This window comes from Erinaceus europaeus, chromosome 2, assembly GCF_950295315.1.
Source record: "Erinaceus europaeus chromosome 2, mEriEur2.1, whole genome shotgun sequence".
NCBI classification, from domain to species: Eukaryota; Metazoa; Chordata; class Mammalia; order Eulipotyphla; family Erinaceidae; genus Erinaceus; species Erinaceus europaeus.
The window spans coordinates 137,428,148-137,452,301 of record NC_080163.1 but is presented as its reverse complement, the minus strand read 5'-3'; the positions used below and the strand labels follow the sequence as shown (position 1 = coordinate 137,452,301).

Genomic DNA, 24,154 nt, shown 5'->3' with positions numbered 1-24,154 from the left:
TAGTTTCAATGTTAACATCCCTGAAGTGAAGCACAGTGACTTTTAAACCTTCTTATGTTACTTATCTTCCCTACAGGCTATGGAGCCTGAGGGCTTTTTAACTATAAGTAGATTTTTTAGGTTAATCACTCACTTCTGACCAAGAGATAAAACGGGGTGGGGGATAGATAACACAGTGGTTATGCAAAGAGACTCCCATACCCTGAGAAACAAGCAGAGCCACAAGCAGAGCCAAGCCAGGTAGCGCTCTGTGGCCCTTGGTTTCTGAATAAATCCTGATTTCTGAGGGAATAATTCGCCCTTTCCCCCAGTTTATCAGGAGAACGATGTGAAAAGGCTTCTACTATGTAACCACATCTCTGGGCCACCGGGAGTATAGATTTTTCTGTTGAGTAACTAGACCAGTTCTCTGCCCCCTCCCCCATGTCAGTATAGAGCTTCCATGCTGCTGTTCCAGCTCCTGCGGGGCAACCACAGTGGAGACCCACTGTTGTAAATTGGTGAGGTCTAGGTGATCTTCTCTTCCCTTCAGCAGTCTTTTTGTTGATAGAACTCAGACGGGAGGTGGTGCATCAACTGGCAAACTGCCAGACTGTTACCAATCTTTCCTGAGTAGAATGGGCTTTTAGCCCCAGGGACCTCTCCCTAAGCCCCTCTCTGTCCATGAGCCACATGTATTTGCACTAACCTGTGGCTTGGTGGGTTCTTGTGGTAATCCTAGTCCTATCTTGTTGTGTTCCCAGGTGATCTTCTTTGCTATTCCTAGTTGATTGGGAGAACAAAATGCAGCTGCTGCTACTCCATCTTGCTCTATAATCTAAGATAGTCATAAATAGTCTAATACTGACTATTTTGAATTGGCCTAGATACTATATCTTAGGCTCCAAATTCTTTATAAAAACGAATTATTATTATTTTTAAATTTCTTTACTGGGGGATTAATGGTTTACAATCAGCAGTAAATATAATAGTTTGTACATACATAACATTTCCACATGACAATACAACCCCCACTAGGTCCTTAAAAAAATTTTTTTTTTATTTAAGAAAGGATTAATTAACAAAACCATAGGGTAGGAGGGGTACAACTCCACACAATTCCCATCACCCAATCTCCATAACCCACCCCCTCCCCTGATAGCTTTCCCATTCTCTATCCCTCTGGGAGCATGGACCCAGGGTCATTGAGGGTTGCAGAAGGTAGAAGGTCTGGCTTCTGTAATTGCTTCCCCTCTGAACATGGGCGTTGACTGGTCAGTCCATACTCCCAGTCTGCCTCTCTCTTTCCCTAGTAGGGTGTGTCTCTGGGGAAGCTGAGCTCCAGGACACATTGGTGGGGTCTTCAAACCAGGGAAGCCTGGCCAGCATCCTGGTGGCATCTGGAACCTGGTGATTGAAAAGAGAGTTAACATACGAAGCCAAACAAATTGTTGAGCAATCATGGATCCCAAGCTTGGAATAGTGGAGAGGAAGTGTTAGGGAGGTACTCACTGCAAACTCTAGTGTACTTCTGCTTTCAGGTATATATTTTGCAGTAGTTTATGGATACGTGTGCACATAAGCTCTCTCTCACAGAAACTGGTGTATATCTAGGTTATGGGACTTTGTTAGAAAGTGAACCACCTGAGATGAAATTAGAGTGTACTATAAAAGGAAAGGTCTCACCCGAGTAATGAAGCTGAAGGGTTTGTCATTCCACACGTGAAGTCTCTGGACACAGTCTGAGGTGAAGCATGTTGAGGTGGCAATCGTTGCGTTGGTTAGGTTGTGATCGGCGGATGCAGTATTATTTGGTATGGATTGGGAGAGGCATACGGGAAAGTGGGCCCTATCCAAGGGTTCCAGGACTGGGGGAAGTAGGGGCTCTATAGTGGAGATGTGAGGTTCCTGCTGTCTTAGGGTTCAAAAAGACAATCGATAGTTAATGTTATCATCACATTATTTGTTAATTGGGTTAACTTTGAAAAGTCCTTTTGTTATGGTTTGCTGTACAGTATCCAGTATCTTGTATATAGCTGTGCTATTGGATGCTTCTAATCTGCTTGGTCTAGGCTTTTGAGAGAGTCCGCATATCAGATACACAGCCTATATATTAAAAAGATTCAGTTTGTGTTTTGAAAAACTTTGAGACATACAATTGATTTTCCCCCTCTCATATTAATTAACTACTGATTTATATGTCTACATTTTGCTAGGAGTGTACATAAACACCATTCCCACCACCAAAAGACTGTGACCCATCGCTCCCACTCACTTCCACCCCCCTCCCAGGAAGCTGCATGTCTACCCCTCACCACTGGGTTTTTACTTTGGTGCCCTACTTACAATTTGATCAGGTCCTGCTTTTAGTTTCCCTTTCAGATCTTCTTAGTCAACTTCTGTTGATGAGTGGGATCATCCCATACTCATCTCTATCTTTCTGACTTAGCTCAGTTAACATAATTCCTTCTAGCTCTGTCCAGGATGGGTCAGAGAAGGTGGGTTCATTGTTCTTGATAGCTGCATAGTATTCCATTGTGTATCTATACCACAGCTTTCTCAGCCACTCATCTGTTGTTGGGCACCTGGGTTGCTTCCAGGTTTTAGCTATTATGAATTGTGCTGCTATGAACATAGGAATACACACCTCTTTTTGGTTGGGTGTTATGGAGTCCTTGGGGTATATCCCCAGGAGAGGAATTACTGGATCGTATGGAAGGTCCATGTCTACCCTTCTGAGAGTTTTCCAGATTGCTCTCCACAGAGGTTGTACCAATTTACATTCCCACCAGCAATGTAAAAGGGTTCCTCTATCCCCACAGCCACTCCAACATTTGTTGCTGCTGTCCTTTTTGATGTATGCCATTCTTATAGGAGTGAGGTGTTATCTTAGTGTTCCACTAGGTCCTTTTAAGCTGTCATGTTCCAGGAACTAAACTCTCCTCCCTACCCCAGAGTCTTTTACTTTAGTGCAATACACCAACTCCAGTCCAAGTTCTGCTTAGTGTTTTCCCTTAAAAAGAATCCTTATTTTTAAAATATTTATTTGTTTATTATTGCATAGAGACAGTCAGAAATTGACAGGGAAGGGGTGATAGAGAGGGAGAGAGACAGAGACATACTTGCAGTACTGCTTTACCACTTGTGAAGCTTTCCCACTGTAGGTGAGGACTTGGCTCAAATGTGGGTCCCTACAAACTGTAAAGTATGTGCTCAACCAGGCGTGCCACCATCCAGCCCCTGCTCCAAATTCTTGAGAGTGGCTCACCAACAATAATATAGGCCTGTCATAGGAGATGTTTAACATTGGAAAATATTACAAATCTAGAAGCCTTGTGTCTTTTATCTTTAAATGCTAAGGAAAGTCTTTAATATGAAATAGAGGTCAAATCAGTAACAAAAAAGGCAACCGAAAGAAAACAAAGATTGTGTAAAATGAAAAAATAAAAATATTATTAATACTCAGGGAGATATGAAATGTACAAAATAAGAGTCCTATAAGGGCCACTGAAATAGCTCACTTGGACAACATATTACTTTGCCATGCACGTGACCTAGGTTTAGAAGTCTTCTGTCTTGATACTGCTGTGTAAATGTTTTTTAAATTTATTTATTTATTTATTTAATTTGATAAAACAGAGAGAAATTGGGGCTAGAGAAGGAGAGAGAGAGAGAGAGACAGAGAGACATCTGCAACACTGCTTCCCCACTTGCAAAGCTTTCCTCCTGCAGGTGGGCACGGGGGTGGGGGGGCTTGAACGCAGGTCCTTGTGCATGGTAACACGTGCACTTAACCAAGTGCAACACTGCTGGGCCCTGCTGTGTAAGTATTTTAAAATTTAGTTAGTGATTTCATAATGGTTTATAAGATTAAGAGTATAGGGACATAATTTTTCTCCACATTCATCACCAAAGTTCTTGCTTCAGACATCCCTACTCCCCACAATGATAACCATCATAGTTCTCACCAAGTCCCAGTTCCTTCTTTTATGCAAGTACCTTTATAGCCATTGCTTCTGTTCTTTATATAAACTGAAAGTTGTGGATAGTGTATATTGGGTATAATTCATGCAAGAAATAGTTAATAGTTCAGTTGTGAACCTAAAATAAAGGGAAAGTTTTGGTTTTATAACAAAAGTTTGATGGTAGTAATATTTTGTACTAAATAGATGGCTTGGATGGTAGAAAAGAAGATGTTTACTTATCAGTCACTACTCCTTGAACTCTAGTCAATAATCCACAGGTGAGTGAGCCATTTACCAAATTATTTTATGAGTGAATATCTTTACAATATTGATAATAGCCTAACATGTAAGATGTTGAATATGAAACCAACAACAGAATATAGAGCAGTCATTATCAAAATTCAAAGACATATCAAAGTAATGGCCTACAGTCTTTCATCTGGAGTTAAAAAATTGTCTCTTCAGGCTATTGACAAACCAACAAATTTTAGAGTGTTTGAAAGTATGAATTGTTTGTCTTTACCAGTTTACTACAACACACACACACACACACACACACACACCAGCATAGAAATTTAACTCTGAGCAAAGAATTTGTTTATTTGTGATACTGTAAGTTTTTTAGAGAAAACTTTACTTTAAAAATACCCCTAGACTGGTTACATAGTATAGTGGCTATACAGAAAGACCTTCATGCCGGAAGCACCAAAGGTCCCAGGTTCAAACACCAGACCCACCGGAAGCCAAAAGTTTGCATGGCTGTTCCGGTAACAACAACAACAGCAACAATAACAACATGATTTTCTTCTAGCTGTCACTTCTTTACATCCTAATTTTGAAGACTGTGTAAGAAAGATAAATGTCATGCTTTATTAGGCAAATGATCTAGTCATTGATCTAGTCAGTGGCTTGAGAAATTCAGAAATGTTGAATAATATAAGTGGAAAATTTTTATTTATTTTGGAAACTGTTGAAGATGAAGACACATTATTGTGAAACTATCAAACATCAAGGACAAAGAAAAAAAAAATTACAAGCTACCAGAGAAAAGCATGTGACCTATAGAGGCAATGTAGCCAGAATTGTACAAGACTTTACTGCAGGAACTATGGAGGCCAGGAATGAGTGGAGTAGTATATTTAATGTTTTAAACAACAACTGCCAGCCACACATACTTTACCATGCAGTACTATTATTCAAATATAAAGGAGCAATCAAAACAATATCAGACATACAAAAACTGAAGGAGTTTCCTATTACCAGACCTGCCTTGCAAGAGTTACTGAAAGGAATGTCATAGAGGAAGAAACAAGGAACATTTAGCACCCAACAAGGTGATACACAGTAAAATAGATCCAGGGTCATAAGCCATAGAAATATAAGACAATTTTGAAGCATGAAAGGGGCAGAAGAAATGGATAGAGAATGTTGAAGCAAAGAATATTGAAAGTCTTTTTTTTTTTTGAGAAGTCTCAGACATGAAAATCATTTGCATAAACATGCTGTCATCCCAGCCCCAAGAACAGTTTTTTACAGAAGTCTGTCTTAGATGTATTTACATATAGTACATATATATATATATATAAATTATGTATATATATTTTAAGTTCAATACATTTATATACATAAAGTCCTCTGTCTTTTTTTATAGTTTATTTGCAAAATAAAAAATATCGACAAGACCATAGGATAAGAGGGGTACAATTCCACACATTTCCCACCACCAGGGTTCTATGTCCCATCCTCTCCACTGGAAGCTTTCCTGTTCTTTGTCTCTCTGGGAGTATGGACCCAGGGTCATTATGGGATGCAGAAGGTGAAGGTCTGGCTTCTGTTATTGTTTCTCTGCTGAACATGGGCATTGGCAGCTCGATCCATGCTCCCAGCCTGTTTCTATCTTTCCTTAGTGGGGCAGGGCTCTGGAGAAGTGGGGTTCCAGGGTACATTGGTGAGGTCGTTTGCTTGGGTAATTCAAATTGGTGTCATGGTAGCATCTGCAACTTGGTGTCTGAAAAAGCATTAAGATATAAAGAACAAATTGTTTAATAATCAGGAACCTAAAAGCAAGAATATAGCAGATGAGATTTGGGGTCTTCATTTTGGGACAAGCTTGTAGGTCTATTTTTGGTATATTCTAAGGGGCCCATGACTTTACTAATTTTTGTCTGAGTCTGACAGCTAACATGCAGCTGGGTCAAAGGTATTGTTTGGGGAGATGATGTCAGAGTTAGAAAAAAGACTAGAAAGCTGGATCAGGGCAGAGAGTAGCTCCCAAGTATGGGAAAAGTATATAAATACCATTAACTGTAAACCTATCAATTTGATCTAGGGCCTATATTCAGTGAAGGAGCCTGTGTAACCTCTGCATCCCTGTAGGTCTGAGCTTGCATCTTATGATCATAACTAGAATTCTAGGCTGCACCCATTGCTGGGCCCATCTTCCTTGAGTGGTAGAGTATTTGGTCTCAACCGTCCTTCAGAGAATGGGGCAGTCCTTACAATTGTTCATCCATATTGAGGGGTCCACTATTTTGTTCCTGATGGAGATGACCAGTGACAGTGGAGAGAGGGATGTGTTAGAGGTCTAAGCCTATCATGACTATGTGGAATCCCAGGATTCCCTGACTAGGGCCCTAGGAGATGACGTGGCCTAGTAGTGACCAAGAGAGCCATTATTAAAGCATGTCAGTCTCTTGCCCTTGTCCAGCATTTATAGTCCTTACTTTGTCTGACAAAGTTAGCCGTGGAGTGATTGAGGGAAGTAAAATAGGAAGTAAAATAGGAACTGAGGAGGATATCTAGGTCTAAGTAGAAACTATTTGATTATGCTTTATGGTGTCTTTTTTCTAGGTTTTTCTACTTGCTTGCTACACTTATTGAGTCACTGTAAACTATTGTGCACTTTTGCGTTAAGGCATATATTCCCCTAACTTACAATACATGTGCACATGTGCTCTATCTCTTGGGCCCTGGTCCTCTATGTATGTCTTTTGAAATGATGTTATTTTCTCTCTAGTACTCTTTTTTTTGGTGCCTCCAGGGTTATTGCTGGGGCTCAGTGCCTGCACCACGCGTCCACTGCACCTGGAGGCCATTTTTTCCCCCTTTTGTTGCCCTTGTTGTTATAGCCTTGTGGTTATTATTATTGTTGATGTTGTTTGTTCTTGGATAGGACAGAGAGAAATGCAGAGAGGAGGGGAAGACAGAGAGGGGGAGAGAAAGATAGACATCTGCAGACCTGCTTCACTGCCTGTGAAGCGACTCCCCTGCAGGTGGGGAGCCTAGGGCTAGAACTGGGATCCTTACTCCGGTCCTTATGCTCTGCGCCACATGGCTTAACCCGCTGTGCTACCGCCCGACCCCCTCTAGTACTTTTCAGTCTTTCCTGCATCACATTTTTGTTGTTTTTCTCATCCTTCTTAACATGTATTATTCTTAAGGCTTTTTAGTTTGGTATTTGTGTTCAAGAACTATTGTTGCTATAGTCTGTATCTGTTACCAAATGACCTGCATTTCTCAGAAGAAGAAATACCAGATTGTTTTGTTTATATGTGTAATATAATGATGAAACACATGAATGTGAAGAATAAAAAAAATAGTTGAACTGTCACTAGAATTTTTATGAAAACTGTCATGGTTATCCTTGGATGAAGGGGAGGGTACAGAACTGTGGTGGTGGGTGTGGTGTGGAACTACTCCTCTGTAATCTTATGATCTTTAAGCCATTATTAAATCAATAATAAAAATATTAGTGAGAAAAAGTCAAAAAGTTAGCAAAGCAGGGGTCAGGCAGTAGCGCAGCGGGTTAACTGCACATGGCGCAAAGTGCAAGGACTGGTGTAAGGATACCGGTTGGAGCCTCCCGCTCTCCATCTGCAGGGGAGTCGCTTCACAAGCAGGGAAGCAGGTCTGCAGGTGTCTATCTTTCTCTCCCCCTCTGTCTTCTCCTCTCTTCATTTCTCTCTGTCCTATCCAACAGTGACGACATCAATAATAACTACAACAAAACTTAAAAAAAAAAGTTAGCAAAGACCTCAGTTCATGTTGAATGTAATATCCAAGTGAGGGTGGTGTCACATTTAATCCAGAACCTGAGTGGCAAGGTATTGATGTGGCAATAAAACAGAAATCCATTCAAGGCATGTATAAAGACTGGTACAACAGTCTTGTGGAGGCAGTGTAGTAAGAGGTAGAAATTCACTTCTATTTTCTTTGAAACTTTTTTTTATTACACATGATTTGTAATTGACACATAGTATTTTATAAATTTAAGGTATACAAATAGTTGATTGGAAATTATGTATTGCAGAGCTTCAAAACACCTATTATGTTACATGATTATTTTATTTTTTTAGTGGTGAGAACAATTAAGAAATAGTCTTTTAGCAACTTTATAGTTTGTGATGTAGTATTTTAAAAATTTATTAGTGACAGTATTGATTTACAGAATTATAAGATAATGGATATAATTCCACACCATTCCCACCACCAGAGTTCTGTGTCCTCACTCCCTCCATTGGAAGCTACAGTAGTGCTTCCAAGGTCATAGATACGGGCTGACCACTATTTCTACAATTGTCTGTCTCTAGCCGTATATTTTTGCCCATACTTTTCCACGGTCCCATCCATCCTCTTTTCCTCTCTAAGTCACATCCATACCCGTTACTGCTTCTGAATGTCCTTCATTTTCTCCTCTTCTCTCTCTGGGTCCTTATGGAGTTGGAGTTCAGAGCTCTCTGGTCATCTTCCCCCTACCATTTCTCCCCCACTAGGAGTATGGACCAAAATTCTTATTGGAATACAAAAGGTGGGAGGTCTGGCTTCTGTAATTGCTTCTCTGCTGGGCATGGGCATTGGCAGGTCAATACATACACCTAGCCTGTTTCTATCTTTCTCTAGTGGGGCAGGGCTTCAGAGAGGAGAGGTTCCAGGACACATTGGTGAGGTCGTCTGCCCAGGGAAGTCAGTAAGATACAAAGCAGGACAAAATGATTAATGAACAGAAACTAAAATGTAGGAATAAAACAGATAAAAATAGGGATCTTAGAGTGGAAAGAAGTGAGGAAATCTATTTTAGGTATGTTCCTAGGGGCCTATGACTATTGTAGTTTTTACTTGAGTTTGATAGCTAATACGGAGTTGGACAAAAATATTATCCGAGCAGATGGTGTCACGGTTGAGACTAAGGCTAGACTAAAGTTGGCTTAGGGCAGAGAGTAGCTCCCAATCTTGAATGACTAAATTTAATGACTAAAATTGCTGACTATGACTAAAATTAACTGTTTACCCCCTACACCTGACCGAGGGCCCATATGTATTTATATTTAGCACAGGGCCTGTGTAACCTTATGATGTAGTATTGACTATAATCACTGTGCCCTAATTTATCTATTTTAAGTCACTATTACTTAGAACATCTTATTTTATCCCTTTGTTTCATACTTGCAAATGAAAATTTTAGGAATGTTTTATTTAGCATCTACTTTTTTTTAAGGGTAAGTATATATTCATCATTTACTATTGCTTTTTATCATTTTATTGTAGAGTTAATGGTTTATAGTACAGTTGGTGACACATGGGTACAATCTCTCTTCTTCCCATGTTAGGTACTTAGAAAATATTTTCACCCCCTTTCCACCATTCTGCACCAAGACACCAGCACCGCACCCTCCCCCCCCCCCCCCACCCCAGCTTCTCCTTGCCCTTCTTCTCCAGAGTCCTTTGCTTTGGTGTAACGAAATTTCCAGCATGGGTTGAGAGTTTATGTCTTTTAAAATGGATATTTATTTATGTGTTAATTACCTTCTGCCTGAGATGCTTTCTTTTCAATTTATGGTGCTTTCTTGGTTCAGTTTTTCCCTCACCATTTTTTAAATTTTACTTTTATTAGTGACTTAATATTGATATACAAAATTATTGCACCATTCCCACCACCAGATAATTCTATCCCCATTCCCTCCACTGGAAGCTATAGTAATTCTCCCTAGGTCACAGATAGGGACTATTGTTTTTATGACTGTATATATATTTGCCTATTTTTTTCATGGCCCTGACTTCTTTCCATTTCTAAGTCACACCTACACTTATTACTACTTCTGAATGTCCTTCCTTTTTTCCTCTTCTCTCTGGGTCCTGATGGAGTTGGAGTTCAGAGCCCTCTGGATCCATGTCTTTCCCCTAGCCATTTTTTAATTTATAACTTTTTCCATATGGTATGTCCCTCATCCATTATTTTCTCTGATACTTGGGAATTATAAATAATTTCCATAGTATTTTTTTCTCCTGTGCTTAAGTTAATTATTGCATATTTCTTATACTTGTACAAAACATGAATCTTAGCATATTTCTTTTTCTCTTTTTTTCCTTTTTTCACCTACTACTTACTATGTTAAAATTATCTTTGATTTTATTTCTAAATTGTTCTATATATATATATTTAATCCACTAATGATTTAAATTGAATTCTCTTTTACAAGCAACTAATAAAACTTTTTTAGGGGCCAGGTGGTGATGGACATGGTTGAGGGCACATGCAGGTGCTGCAGGTTCCTCTCTTTCTCGATCCTCTTTTTTTATTTTCTTTTTTATTGTCACGGGGTTGTTGCTGGGGCTCAGTGCCAGAACTGCAAATCCACTATTTTCAGCAACCATTTTATCCTTCCTTCCTTCCTCCCTCCCTTCTTTCCTTCCTTCCTTTTCCTTTGTATTATACTTGATAGGACAGAGATAAATTGAGAGGGGAGGGGAGATAGGGAGAGAGAAAGATGGACACCTGCAGATTGCTTCACTGCTTGTGAAGTGGCCCCCCCTGAAGTGAGAAGTGGGGGCTTGAACCTGGGTCCTTATGCATGCTAATATGTGTACTTAACCAAGTGTCCACTGCTCCCCACCCCTTTCTATCTCCCCCTCCTCTCTCAGTTTCTTTCTGTTCTATTAAATAAGAATAAAAAACAACAAAAAAGGAAAAAATGGTTACTGGAAGTTGTAGATTTGACTTGTAGCCACCTGAACTCCAGTGATAACCTTGGTAGCAAATACAAAAAACAAAACAAACAACAATAAAAAACCCTATTTTACTAGTTCCTTAGCCTTTTTCTTTTTTTTATTGTTGTAGTTATCATTGTTGTTGTTGGATAGGACAGAGAGAAATGGAGACAGGAGGGGAAGACAGAGAGGGGGAGAGAAAGACAGACACCTGCAGACCTGCTTCACCACTTGTGAAGCGACTCCCCTGCAGGTGGGGAGCTGGGGGCTCGAACTGGGATCCTTATGCTGGTCTTTGCGCTTTGCACCATGTGCGCTTAACCCACTGTGCTACTGCCCAGCTCCCTCCTTAGTCTTTTTTTTTTTTTTTTTTTTTTAATCTGTCATGTCTTCTTTCCGGTCTTTCGGATTTTCATTATTCATTGACAGACGATAGTTAATTGCATGTTGATGTACTGTCTTACTGGGTGATGGATCACCTTCACTTTTTGCCTGTAGTATATACATTGTAAATTGTTGTTTGATGAGTTTTATTTTATTTTATTTTATTTTATTTTATTTAACTGAAAAAGGCACAGATCTTATTGTTCACCCTCCCATTTGCCTGAACTCTAATCCCTGTATGTTCACTACTGTCAGCTCTCCACCTTCACCCCTAGGATGTGTTCTGGGAGCTGGACTTGGTGTGTGGCTGGGGTGTCCCCACCTCCCAGGAAGTGCCTAGCAGTAGTGCCTATGCAGCAGGTTCCGGGACTGAGGCCCTGCTCAGCCTGTCCTCTTGAGCACGTGGATGAAGTAGAAGGGGACATAGCTCTGGCTTGGTTGGTATCGCTTGAAGTCACCCAGGACACTGTGCTGGCACTGCCCCCTGAAAGCAGTTTGGAGCAGCTCCTTGAAGGACGCCAGGCAGTGCAGGTAGTAGGACAGCCAGAACTTACTCAGTCCTGGAGTGCCATCCTCCCTTGCCCCTGGCACTTGCACAGTGTAGTCCAGGGTCACCATGTGGGCCTTGTTGTTCACCGTCAGCTCAGTAGTTGTCATGTCCTTGGTCAAGTCACTCTTGTAGTAGATGTTCTTCCCTGGAGGAGCACAGCTCATGCTGAGGATATGGTTGTGGTGATAAATGACCAGCAGGCCCCCTGGCCTCACCATGCTTGCTATGTTCTTCAGTGTCAGCTGGTGTTCACTCTGGTCTCCTTTGCAGTCTGGCAGGTGGGCAAAGCTGTTTCCAAGACAGATGATAACATCAAAGCCACCACCTGCTGGCCAGGGCACATCTTTGTCCAGAGTCATCCAGTCGGCTTCCTCAATGACCCACTTGTCAAAGGCAGGTTCATGACACCAGTTCCAGCGCTCTTCGAGTGCATATTTCAGCATCTTGTCACTGGCATCCATGCTCATCACAATGAAGCCCTCTTCCACCAGCATGATGGAGTCCACCCTGGTGTCACAGGCCACGTTGAGCACCCGCTGGCAGCCAGGCTGATACAGCAACCCCAGCAGCCAGGACTTGTACTCAGTGGTGTGGCTGCTGGTGTCCCTGATGTAGAGCTGCCACAGTGTGCCACCTCCCCGTCGGCATTCTGGTCTGGGAGCCCTTCTGTCACCACCCCTAGCAAATGGGTCTGGTACATGCTGTCCACCATCCTGCCAGCAGGAGAAACCCGCATTTTATTTTTTTAAATTAAAAAAATTTTTTTTTGGTAGAGTCTGCAGCATTGAAACTTCCTTCAGTGCAGTGGAAGCCAAGTTCAAACCTGAATTGTGGACATGGCAAAGCAGCACACTATCTAAGAGAGTTATTTGGCTGTCCCCTGTTGAGTGAATTAAAACCCTACTACTCCATCTCTGTGTTGTACCTTATCTTATTGCCTATATTGCTAGGTTGGTCATTCCTTCCTTCTTTCCTTTCTCTCTTTGATTTATGTAAATTTTATTAATAAAGGTTTACAGGGTTTTAAGACTACAGGGGTATACTACCCTGCCTCCCCTCTCCCCTCCACCCATATTAACTACTTCAGTTCTTAGGAAGTCTTAGAGATAATTTGACTCTACCTCCTTCCCCACCTCCCCATCCTCCTGCCTCTATCCTCCTCTTCCCTTCCTTTTTCTTTTAAAAATTTTTTTTAATATTTATTTATTTCCCCTTTTGTTGCCCTTGTTGCTTTTTATTGTTGTTACAGTTATTATTATTGTTATTATTGTATATTATTGTTGTTGTTATTGATGTCATCATTGTTGGATAGGACAGAGAGAAATGGAGAGAGGAGGGGAAGACAAAGAGGGGGAGAGAAAGATAGACACCTGCAGACCTGCTTCACCGCCTGTGAAGCAGCCCCTGTGCAGGTGGGGAGCTGGGGGCTCAAACCGGGATCCTTTTGCTGGTCCTTGCATTTTGTGCCACCTGTGCTTAACCTGATGTGCTACCGCGACTCCCTTCCCTTCCTTTTTCTTTCTCCTTCTTTTCCCTCTCCCTCCTCCTCTTCCTCTTCTCTCTCCCTCCCCCCTTTTAAAGTCTGTATGTTTCAAGTCTCTGTATTCCACAGATGTGTGAAACTATCTTAGTTGTCTTAGATTATCTCATTCTTGTTAGTCTAGATTCTTTTTTAAAAAAATGTTTTTATTGGGAGTCGGGCTGTAGCGCAGCGGGTTAAGCGCAGGTGGCTCAAAGCACAAGGACCGGCATAAGGATCCCGGTTTGAAACCCGGCTCCCCCCCTGCAGGGGAGTCGCTTCACAGGCGGTGAAGCAGGTCTGCAGGTGTCTATCTTTCCCTCCTCCTCTCTGTCTTCCCCTCCTCTCTCCGTTCCTCTCTGTCCTATCCAACAATGACAACAACAATAATAACTACAACAATAAAACAACAAGGGCAACAAAAGGGAATAAATAAATAAATAAAATAAATATTAAAAATGTTTTTATTTATAAAAAAGAAACATTGACATAACTATAGGATAAGGGGTACAGCTTCGCACAATTCCCACCACCAGACCTCCGTATACTATCCCTTCACTGATAGCTTTTCTATTCTTTGACCCTCTGGGAGAATGGATCCAAGATCATTGTGGAATGCAGAAGGTTGAAGGTCTGGCTTCTGTAATTGCTTCCCCACTGAATGTGGGTGTTGGCAGGTCGATCCTTATATGGTCTTTATATTGAGCAAGAACCATAGTACTCTCTGCTCTTTGTGGACATCAGAATTGGTAGAGAATAGAACTCAGGGTTTAAGATTTCCTGAGAAGAGGCATATTAACCAATCTGACATCTAGTTACTTGTTACAATTTTCTTCCCTAGACATTTATATATGTAATGACAGAATGTTTTACAACATTAATGGAGCCTGAACATTAACAGTGATGCCTTTTGCATTGAGTAATTATTTGCCAGATGTTAAGAACAGAGGAAATGCACATCTCAGATCTTAAGATGTAGGGTAAATCTATAAATGGTGCCTGCACTGTGAATCCACTGCTTCTGGTGGCCATCTTTTTTCCATTGTTGTTGTTGGCATTGCTGTTGTTGTTGTTGTTGATAGGTCACAGAGAAACCAAGAGAGGAGGGGAAGACGGGGGGGGGGGGGAGAGAAAGATAGACACTTGCAGACCTGCTTCACAGGTTGCAAAGTGAAGTTGCAACTCTCCCTGGAGTTGGAGAGCTGGGGGCTCGAACCAGGATCCTTATGCTGGTCCTTGTGCTTTGTACTACTTGTGCTTAACCCAGTGTGCTACTACCCAGCTCCAGTCCCAACATGTTTTAATTACCATTCAGAAGGAAAGCAACTCATTTGAGGGGGAGAACATTCGAAAAATCTCAAATATGTTAGGAAGTTTACCCTAGGCTTAGATTTTACATTGATGACCTTTTATTCTGTTACTCCATCACTTGGGATAATACCTTCTTCTTCTCCTCCCTCTCTTCCTCCTTCTTCACTTGTGGCTTTAAGACATTTGTTGTCTGTTATCATGGGTCCCTACCTAGCTTGGTTGTTTGGATAAGTAGTTCATTATTAATTTTATTTTTTATACTTTTAATCTCTTGAGTTCTGCTCTTAGTATTTTAGCTTTCCCCCTAGCCTTCTTTGGATTGCATCTAAGTAGTCTGAGTTCTACAGAATTTGAGAGTAATTTGAGCAATGGTAAATTTATTTTTTCTTTAAGAAACATATTACCAGTGACTACAAACAACCAAACTGTCTCAGGTGAGGATAAGTTGGTTTAGTTCACAGGATCCCTGAAACATTGGGGGATCTTACAGTCTTGTAGGAGAGGGTGGCTATAATATGATGAATCTAACCAATACCAAGAAGACACATTTTCTTTTCATTTTACTTATATTTCATCTTCCCAAGACCCTTTGGGACCTAGGAGAGAGCACAGATATAGTCAGGTGTATACAACTTCAGGGAGTAACCCTTCATTTTCTCTTCTTACTATTCATCAACACTTACTTCATATACCATTAAAATGTCCACCTTCTGCACCCTATAATGATCCTGGATCCATACTCCCAGAGATATAAAGAATAGGAAAGCTTCCGGTGGAGGGGATGGGATATGGAACTCTGGTTGTTGGAAGTGTGTGGAATTTTACTCCTCTTATCCTATGGTTTTGTTGATATTTTCTACTTTTTATTTTATAAACAAATTAAATTAAATTAAAAAACAAGATGTCTCAAGATGGCGGGTAATATAAGGTGCCAGACCCAATACCAGTAAGAAGAAACAAAAGAAAAAGCATTCAGGTTCAGACTTTTTAAAGGAGGTTGAACGATTGTGGTGTGTATTTGAGAAATCCATTTTGCCATAGTTGATTCAGACCTGTAATTAATAACATGATCATTGACCGAATTCTTGTCCTTTCTCTATGGAATACCCAGTGTCTGAATTATGTAAAATATTCAAGCATTTTAAATCTACTCACATGAGATTTCATTCTGAATAAGGCTTTATGAATTTTCATGTTGAACTATTTAGCCTTAGGGTGTGAAATATTAATCTCTTACCTGAGTTTTACATCTAATTCTTTTCCAACGACACAGAGAAAAAATTAAATGTTACCTGCCACCAGGGGCATCATTAGTATGAACTCTAGTTTAAAACTTTAAAAGAACTCAGTAATCTCAATTAGTTTTTTACTGTGTCCCTTTCCGCAGGAGGAAAAATTTATCAAAATTAAACAATATTGTTATTGTTTTTGCTCAGTAGTGACCTCCTATCTATCCAAATTTGACAAGCAAATTATTTCACTTTATCTGTTTTGTTGTTTTTGTTATCATGAGTAATTTCACTATTTAGAGTCACTTTTTCCTTCAGATATGCCACTTTCTATTGCCATAGCACTTCCTATGTGGTATTAGGACTCTAACTTGGTCCCAATATATACTCAGTGAGCCATTTATCTGGTCCTAAGCAAGTAGTTTCTGTTATAGCAAATGTCAACAATTCAAGCTATTTTTTATATTACAATTTGTTATGAAAAATGATTACAATGCTTATCAATAAAAGATGTAAAGATAGACTCAATCTGTTGAGTAAGCAATGAAAATAGGCATTGTATTTTTATCACAAGAATTTAAGAAATAATGTTGGATTACATGTCTTTGTGGCACATGCTTGCACAATATTTGTTCTTTTGGTAGTAGGTTTAATAGAAAGTTCAGGTAGATTTTTCTGAAGGGTTGGGATGTATGAGTGCAGAAAAAAGGCAGTTAAAGTATAATTTTTGTATTTTACTTTTTCTTACTATAAAAGTGGTAAATATGTTTTGCAAAAATTTAGAAATAGACAAGAATAGGGAGATAACATAATGCTTATGCAAAAGATGTTTATGCCTGAAGTTCTGAAGTCCCAGGTTTAGTCTCCCATACCACCATAAGCCAGAGTTGAGTAGTGTTCTGGTAAAAAAAAAGTAACAAATAATAAAAAGTAGATAAATGTAAACTTCAGGCTTTTCATTGGTTCTCTTTCTTATAGTCTAGCAGTCACTGAATGCAATTAATCTTTTAGAAAACAGCTTGTGGATTCATTACCCCTACTTTCATGCAGCCTGAATCACTTTAACAACTACATGATGGCTTCTCTTTCTTGTGAATTCCCACTTTCAGGGCACTGGGATCACTCTTTTCAGAATCATCTACTGAAATGTCATCAGTAAATGCCTATTCAGACATCACTTGTGGCCTGTTAATGAAATCCAGACTTCAGCTTTGCAATTCATGCTCTGACTAATCTGGTTTCATTCTACCTGTGCAACCTGTCTTACCTTTTTTTACAAAAGGCACTTTTTTCTAGAGAATCATGTCTTTGAGGCCTTTCAAATTGCCCCATCTCTAGTTTGTGCTGCATGGAGCAGGTTTCTCTCTTTTTCTTCTATTCAAGTTTCCCCTCTCCCCAGGTCCTAATTCCTCCTCAGGAATTTCCTCTCTTCTGTGACCCATTTATTTATTTATTTATTTATTTATTTATTTGTTTGTTTTGATTTATTGAACTGGTCTCAGTGTCTAGCCACTGTATATCCCTGATTTCCCCAAGTAAGTTGAGCCTTTGCACGTGATTGGTACTTGGTTAAGTAGCTGGCTGCATAAAGTGGGAATAGAATGTTTTTCTTTTGTGTCATTCTGATTCTTAGTACCAAGCTAGGGAATATTCTATGAACACCCAAATTTCTGTTCCTAGAGAAAAAAATTCTCCACATAGTATATTATTCTGCCCTTCAGATTTTCAAGACTTCTCTATGGTGATTTTTTTAAAATTATTTTTTAATTTAATTTATTTATAAAATAGAAAACATCGGCAAAACCATAGGATAAGAGGGGTACAATTCCACACATCTCCCACCACCAGGGTTCTATGTCTCATCCTCTCCACTGGAAGCTTTCCTGTTCTTTGTCTCTGTGGGAGTATGGATCCAGAATCATTATGGGGTGCAGAAGGTGGAAGGTCTGGCTTCTGTAATTGCTTCTCTGCTGAACATGGGCATTGGTAGCTCAATCCATGCTCCCAGCCTGTTTCTGTCTTTCTGTAATGGGGCAGGGCTCTAGAGAGATGGGGTTCCAGGATACCTCAGTGAGGTCCTCTGCCTGGGGAATTCAGGTTGACATCATGGTAGCATCTGTAATTTGGTGTTTGAAAAAGCCATTAAGATATAAAGAAGAACATTTTGATAATAATCAGGAACCTAAAAGCAAGAATATAGCTTGTGAGATCTGAGGTCTCCATTTTCCATGGTGATTTTTATTAATTGTTATGATTTTCTTTTGTTCTGTTAACACGAAACCCTTAAAAGACATTTGAATTCTATGGAAACAATTTTATATGATTTTAGAACATATGGTAAATAAAACCTAGCATTTTATTATGAATGACTAGGACAGATTTATGCTGAAGCCACAATTTAAGATGGCTGTTGGTTGGATTTGGACATTTAGTGTGGCGGTTGTTACTAGCAGTCTGTGCCTTCCTGCATCAAGTTAAACATCAACAAAATTTCTTCAAAAATCAGCTAAAACAACTCAGAAATTCCCTCATTTTATACGAGTTTCTTGTGGTATCTGTGTTTTCTCTGTCCCAGGCCAATCCTAAGTGACAGTGTGCATTGGTAGCCCCACACAGAGAGAAGATGGTTTGTGCTCCTGTGCCCTGTATATAGAAATGGAAACTAGGCTAGGGCTTTTAGATGGCCACTTTGAAACCTCTACTTTCTTCCTTTTCCTTTTTTAAGTTATCCATCTAAATATTATTAAAACGAATCATTGCAATTTTCCTTTTGTCCCAAATTAGATGGTTTTTTCAGTCAACTAGCTGATTTAGTTTTACTTTGCTATTCAGATTTTATGATGCCTTTGGTACATTCAATATCTAGTGAAGTTGTGTGAGTATCCAGAAAGCCAACCATGATTGCAAATCACATATACCAGAGAAAAAATATCTATCTGTAAGTTAGAAAACCCACCTTCATATTTATAATGGTAGAGAGCTCTGTATTTCCTCCACAAGAGGGCAGGAAAGTCTGGGCTGTAAATACAGTTTTTCAAAAAATGTCTTTATGAGAAATGCTTTGCTTTACTTCATACACATTTTTATCTCTCCCTTCCTTTTTAAAAAAAGTTCCACAATTGGAGGATTTTCAATGGTTTTCTTTTCTTTTCTTTTTTTTTTTAATTCTGAAGCAAATCTGTTTATTGTTCCATTGTCATATTCTTGGCTTAATTTTTATCTCCCTTTCCCAAGTCATTATAGTCTTAAGTATTTCAAATTCTAACATTTTGATTCATCTCTCATTTTTATTTATTATTATTATTTTTTTAATTTTTTATTTATAAAAAGGAAAACCATAGGATAAGAGGTGTACACAATTTCCACCACCAGACCTCCGTATCCCATCCCCTTCACTGATAGCTTTCCTATTCCTTAACCCTCTGGGAGTATGGACCCAAGATCATTGTGGGATGTAGCAAGTTGAAGGTCTGACTTCTGTAATTGCTTCCCAGCTGAACATGGGTGTTGACAGGTTGATCCATACTCCTAGCCTGTCTCTCACTTTCCCTGTTGTGGAAGGGCTGTGGGGAAGTGGAGCTCCAAGGCACATTGGTGGTGTTGTCTGTCCAGGGAAGTCTGGTCACATCCTGCTAGCATCTGGAACCTGGTGGCTGAAAAGAGAGTTAACATACAAAGCCAAACAAATTGTTGAACAATCATGGACCTAAAGACTGGGATAGTGCAGATGAAGTGTTGGGGGATCCTCCATTTTGTAGATAGCTAGTGGGCATATTTTAGTTATATTTCAAAGGGCCTGTAGCTATACTAGTTTTTTTTTTTTTCCTGAGCCTGAAAAATGATATGCAGGTGGATCCTAATTATTGTCTGGGGAGATGATGTCATGGCTGGGAAAAGGACCAGAAAGTTGAATCAGGGAAGAGAGTAGCTCTCTAATATGGGGAAGGGGTAGAAGTACTGTTGACTGTAAACCCCATCGATTTGATGTGATCTGGGGCCCATAATTAGCTAAGCAGCCTGTGTGAACTCTGCATCCCTCTAGATCTGAGCTCACATTCTGTGGTCATGAGTAGGAACATTACAAGCTGCCCCAGTATCGAACGAACCATCATCCTCATGTGTAGCATAGAGTATGTTGTCCATCCTCCCTTCAGAGGATGGAACATTCTCTACCATTGTTGATCCAGGTTGAGGGCAAGGTCCTAGGGGGCCCATAAAGGAGTCTATTGTGTTGTTCCTGTTAGAAATAACCGGTAACAATGGAGAGAGGGATTTATTCGAGGTCTAGGCCCATCAAGTCTGATTGGGAATCTTAGGACTCCCCGATTAGGGCCCCAGCTCAATGTTTTTATCTTCTGTACAGTTACTCTTCAGGTTGGCCCTTATATTTCCTTAATTTAGTTCATAGAGTCTCTAATTGCCAGACTTAATGCTGTCAGCTGGCATCATTTCCTGAAATACCTCCTTTTTATTGACTCATAATTTTATTTTTATAATTAATTAATTAATTAATTAATTATAATTTTTTATTGCCACCAGGGTTATCACTGGGACTTGGTGCTGGCACTGTGAATCCACCACTCCTGGTGGTCATCTTTTATTTACTTATTTACTTATATTTCTTTCTAGTAGATAGGACAGAGAGAAACTGAGAGAGGATGGGGAGATAGAGAAGGATTGATACCTGCAGACCTGTTTTACCACTAGTGAAGTGGACCCCTGCAGGTGGAGGAAAGTGGGGGCTTGAAGCCGTCCTTGTGCTTGGCAATATGTGCACTGAACAGGGTGTGCTTAACAGGGTGCACCACTGCCTGGCCCCCTTGATTCATGATTTAAAAAAAATATTTATTTATTTATTTATTTCCTTTTGTTGCCCTTGTTTTATTGTTGTAGTTATTATTGATGTCGTCATTGTTGGATAGGACAGAGAGAAATGGGGAGGGGAGGGAAAGACAGGGGAAAAGATAGACACCTGCAGACCTGCTTCACCACTTGTGAAGCGACTCCCCTGCAGGTGGGGAGCTGGGGGCTCGAACTGGGATCCTTCCACCAGTCCTTGAGCTTTGCACCACATGCTTGATTCATGATTTTATACACAAGTACACATAGGAGGGAAAGTAAAAATCAAAATAAAAAATTAACATTTCAGTGTATATTTTGGTCAAGGTTTTGTCTCAAAGGGAAATAGCAGCAATGACATACACATACACACACACACACACACACACACACACACACACACACACACGTCTAAGGCCAGTCTGGATCATGCATACACATTTATATACTCTTCCACTTAACATTTTCCCCCCATTTTTTACTGCTTCCCACTGACTCATCCTCTCACATTGCTTTTGTTCTTTTTGTTCTGTGGGATTTAAATTATAGACCATGCTACAAAATCCATCTATATCTGTGATATCAAAAACTAGATGCTTTTCTCTTTAGGTGATCACAACAGGGTTGGCTTCCCATGTTAGATCTTACTGTATTGAGATAACAACAGGATATGCCACAAAGGAGACATTTGGAAAATTCAATTTATTTTCATAAAAATACAGTAGGGAGAATTGTTGTAGGCTTCAAATCTGGATGTTGGATACTCCTTGAATACCTAATTGATCTTTCTCTTCCCTTCTCTTTCTTTCTTCAGAGCTAATAGACTGAAAGATAAATTGTGTAAAGCAATAAAGCATTAAGGACTCAATTTTTGTTTAAGGCCGATAGTGATTCCCCCCTGTAGGGCATAAAATTAAAATGTGCGCACAGAACCAAATGATTGCTTCAGTATCATGTTTTTAGTGGCAGTTGTCCTCCTGAAGTAGTAAGTGCTGCTGAAAGGAAGTGAAGTGGAACAATGCAGGTGACAAAAGATAGATTCAAAGAGGATGTTTATACAGAAAAACTATTGACAGCTGCAGACATAATTGGTGGGCTTTGCTTGGTGTTGGCCTAGCAAAAAAGATGTGAGAGAGATATCAGAAAAGTCATAGTAGAACTCTGCTAATATCCTAGTATCACTAACTCACATACCAAAAATATAAGTAAAACGACCATCTACATATGCTTTTTTTTTTTTTTTTTTTTGTGATGTGGCTGCCCAGAAGTCACTTGGCGCTCTCTCCCTTAAAGTATGGTAACAGTTCACAATACTAGGAAAGGTTTACTTGAAAAATCCCTAATTGTTTTACCCTCTAGTTATAGATCTAGATGGTCATATGGGCTTGTGGGGGGGAGAATTTAGACTGTAGAAGGGCTAGTAGTCCTAGAAGGTCCTTTTCAATCCTGTGAAGGCCTTATGTCTTTTTATTTATTTTTTCCCCACAACCTGGTATCTTTTCAAAACACAGACTGTGATAGTTAATCTGTTTTTCTTTAGAAGTGGTGTAATGGGCAGTATGTATATATCTGCCTATGTTATATATCTATATCTATATATTTATCTATATCTATCTATCTAGTCATTTTTCTTTTACTCTATAGCTCATTTTTGCCTGAACTGAACATTGTGAGTTTTAGTTGAGTAAATGATACCAGAGTGATTCTGGCTTCCTTCCAGCAGGCAGCCCTTTGCAGAGGGAAAAAGACAATGTTAACCAAGAATTCCATAGCACAATGTGAGAAGGAATGTACTAACAGACTTTACCCAGAGGAAACATGAAGAAAACATTGTATTATAATATATATATATATATATATATAATATGTTTTTCATATTTAGAAAAAAAAGTTAATGTCTGGGAATGTCCTTTGATTCACTGGCCAAAAAGATTTGTGTTGTTTGACAAACCTCTTCTGCCCCCCAAGCCTTTAGATTAGGAATGATTTATTTACAGAGAAAAGAACAGTACTTTGGTATGCTATACTAATGTTAAACATTTATGGGGTTTAAAAATATTTATGAATGTGTAAAAGTTATTAAAGCAAATGTGCTTTGGGTTACCTTGTGATCAGGTATAGTATGAATACAAAATCAGGAATTTCTATAAAAGAGAAAGACAAAATACATGAGTAAATTGGTAAAGTTCAATAATCTCAAGGCATGTGCATATGTCTAGTTTGTATATAACTTAAAATATGTAACTGGCTGGGGAACTAGCTCTGCTGGTAAAATACATAATCTTATAAAACATAGATTTCACACACATATGTGCATTTTAGAGTCACAATAAATTGTTAAAGCTCAGAAAATTTCTTTAGAACTCATTTTTAGTCACTCAAAAGTAGAATGACTTTTATTTTATTTATTTATTTTTTACATTTTTCAATAAAATGACCAACATTTGATTTTTAGGGAAGAAAAAAGTTGTCACTGTGTTATTTGGGCATTAGTCCCCCCCAACCTACCCCCCCCCCCCCAGAGCATTGCTCAGCTCTGGTTTATGGTAGTACAGGGAATTAAACTTGGCATTTTAGTGCCACAGGCATGAAAGTTGTTTGTATAACCATTCATGCTGTTTCCCAGGCCCTGGCCATTGGTTTTTTTGAGGATGAGAAATTCCATGTGCTCTGTTGGGTTCTCCAGGCACTATGTTCATGAGACATATTCTTTTTGTTATATACATACATACAGTTGCAATAGTATGGAGCTGTCAGAATTTCAGTTTTTTCCCTGTTTACCAGATTAAGATTATGTATTATACCATTCTTTTCTCTATTTTGGTTTGTTGTGGGCTGTTTTCCATGGGAAAAGACTTCTGCATCCCTGCTGCCTGAATTTAAGCTTTTGTCCCTTGATGTGAAAGTTTGTTTGAGACTCAGGTTGGTTCTATGTATTCTCATGTATTATTGTGGCTTTGCTGCTGCTTTGGGTGAACAGAAGCTCAGATTCTCTTTTTTGGCATCCTTGGTACCACCCTCTCTCAACAGAACTTGAGCGTTTTTGTACTCAAGATATTAGCTGTGGAAGCTGGTCAGTGACATGTCTGGTAGAGTGTACATGTTACACAAGGATCCCTCCCTATTCAAGCTCATGCCCCTCACTTGCAGGGGGGGCTTCATTAATGATGAAGCAGTACTGTAGGTATCTCTGTCTCTCTCTTTCCCCCTAATTATCCCCCCTTCCTTATCAGTTTCTCTATGTCTCTATCCAAAATAAATAATAAAATATTAAAATATTTATTTATAAAATATAATGTTATTGGGGTCTTGCCACATACAGAATATAAATTGGAGGGGGCTGGGCAGTAGCATAGTGGGTTAAGCACACATGGCGCAAAGCCCAAGGACTGGA

The 24,154-nt window shown here is 39.5% G+C and overlaps 1 pseudogene; it reads right to left on the bottom strand.

Annotated features, from left to right (window-relative positions):
- Positions 1-11,085: 11,085 nt before the first annotated feature.
- LOC103114853 (glycine N-methyltransferase-like) lies at positions 11,086-12,574 on the bottom strand (annotated as a pseudogene).
- Positions 12,575-24,154: the final 11,580 nt, after the last annotated feature.